This window comes from Capsicum annuum, chromosome 10 (assembly GCF_002878395.1).
Source record: "Capsicum annuum cultivar UCD-10X-F1 chromosome 10, UCD10Xv1.1, whole genome shotgun sequence".
In the NCBI taxonomy this organism is placed as follows: domain Eukaryota; kingdom Viridiplantae; phylum Streptophyta; class Magnoliopsida; order Solanales; family Solanaceae; genus Capsicum; species Capsicum annuum.
Genome location: NC_061120.1, coordinates 206,415,651 through 206,418,192, shown reverse-complemented (window position 1 = coordinate 206,418,192; position 2,542 = coordinate 206,415,651).

The following is a 2,542-nucleotide window of genomic DNA, read 5'->3' as shown; positions in this document are numbered from 1 at the left end:
AATACAATATAATTAAACTAATCTTTACACAAAAATTGCCTCAAAGCCAACTGACATGCATCTAACACCTGTATTAAGCAGAAAAATAATAAATAGTAAGATATTAAGACAATATGATTAAAACTAATCTTTACATAAAAAATTTCTCAAAATCCAACGAAAAATTCATCTATAATATAAACTTGAAATTAATAAAAAAATCATATACACTGAGAACTTAGAAAGAAAAGTAAGCAATTGAATATCAAAATAAAGAAAATGATTAAAATAATGTATAGAACAAATAATTACATATATGCTAAAAATATTCATATGACTGATATAAAAAATATAACAATGGGAAGAGAATGATTAGAAAGGATCCTCAATTTACAGAAGTCCAAAATCTTGTAGAAATCAAAACCTTTTTCCTTCAAAAAAGGATTACCTAAATATAGAAGATTTTATTTTTATATTAATTTTTGAAAAAAGTCCCAAATATAAAAACTTTGGGAACAATCCTCACACGTTTTGTACAAAAATTGTACAAATTTAGCTTTTGAAATTTTTTATTTTAAAGGACTAAATCCTTTCTAATATTACTTTACCTTTGAATGTTTTTTTTACCAAAATTGGATAGCTTCTTACCAAATATTTTAGGACTTATATTATAGAATTTCTTAATTTTTAAAATATATTTTCTCTTACCATATATTTAGGATTTCTCAAATATTAATTCTCCTAATATTTTTTACCTCATATTTTTTCTTACCAAATAATATAGGACTCTTCAATTTTTTTTAAAAAAATTTCTTGTACCAAAATATTTTAGAACTCCTTAATTTTAAATATTATAAAAATAAATAATAATTGAAGAAAATAAGTGAAAAGACAATTTTGTCTATTGCAGACTCTTTTAATGAAGGGTAAAAAGTTCAAGTCACTATTCTAAGGGTGTTCACACTTTTAATATATTATAGATTATAGATTATAAATATAGATATAGATTAAGAGAATTAAAGTGAGTAAACCAAAAGTCAAAGGTCAAAATCCAAAATTCTCTCCCCTGTTCAGTTTATTTTTAACGTCTAACTGCAATCTCCTATCACTTCTAATTTAGATTACTTGATAATAATTACTAACTAATTTAGATAATCATGGGTGAGATATATGATATGATAGTTATAATTGAGTATAGTAAATAATATAAGAATGGTTTCATTAGGCAGTGATGATTATGAAGGAGCATCTTAGTGAGTTGTAAGGTTTTTAGCAACTGTTTGGTATCTTTTATAGAAATATGTTTGCATGGTATTTGCTGCCAATTTCTTGGATTTAACCTTACCAAGCTTTAGATTTAAGCTTGATAATAGGGATATTGAGACTTTATCCCGACTAGCATAATTGATATCATTAATTAATATTTTTGTATAGATTGAGGTTATTGGAGGTTATTTGATTTGATTTGTGTTCTACACGTTGCAAGTTGTGGAAAACTTGTTATCGAGGTAAGTGAGACTTTAAGATTTCGTTGCTTACCTTTTGAATTTGCTTTTAAAATGTATTTTTGTTTGTCCAGTCCATGTGTTGGGATGAGCGTGTGCTTGGCAGAATCGGCGATCTTCAAGGCCAACCACATATACTTTATGTTCAAGAATACTAAAACACCCTTTATAAACTATTTTGTGATGTGATATGATTGTGTATTATGAGATTAGGACATTGTGCTTACTTCTTGATTCCACTGGGAAATTGTGTATGTTTTCCTTGAGCATTGTGTATGCTTCTTGATTTTGATATGGGACATAGTGTATGCTTCCTTGAGTATTGTGTATGCTCTAACATATTTGACGCATTGTGTATGTTGTCCGGAACTCGTGGTGTTGGTCAATTACTTTAATTGCAATTTATGATAAGCACTTAGTGTAAGCTGTATTGAGATATATAGTTCCTAATACATGATTGTTGAATCTTGTTGGTCATCCTATTATATAATATAATTATTATTTGTAATATTTTTATGTTCTTGGTGTGGTTGTATTTTCTAACACTTGTCCCAGGAGTATTTAAAGTAGCGAGTCGGGGATCTTATTGGGTTATATTTATGTACGACTCACTCCTGACTTGCATATCTACAGATACTATCGCAAAAGGTGAAATTAGTGGGTGACGGTTTGTTCGTAAGGACTGTATTGCTGAGGTGAGCCTTCGCATTATTCGTGGAGTCTTTCGTCACAGCTTTAACTATTTGGCTTACATTTCTTTCATTGGGCTTGCATTCTTGAACGTTGAACTCATGTAACTCTATTTTAGATGCTTTATGGTCTTAGTGTGGGATTTAGGCTAGAGAATTAGTTCTCGAGTGACTGTTGAAATTATAGTTTGATTATAGATTTTTATTGAATTATTATTCGCTATTTATTGATGCAATGGAGCTGCACATACCTTATCTTAGTGCTTATTAACTAATAAAGTGTAAGAAAGATTGATTCTCCCGATAAATAGTGATAGCGGGTGCCAGTCATGCCTAGGTATTATTTTGGGACGTGATAAAGATAACATG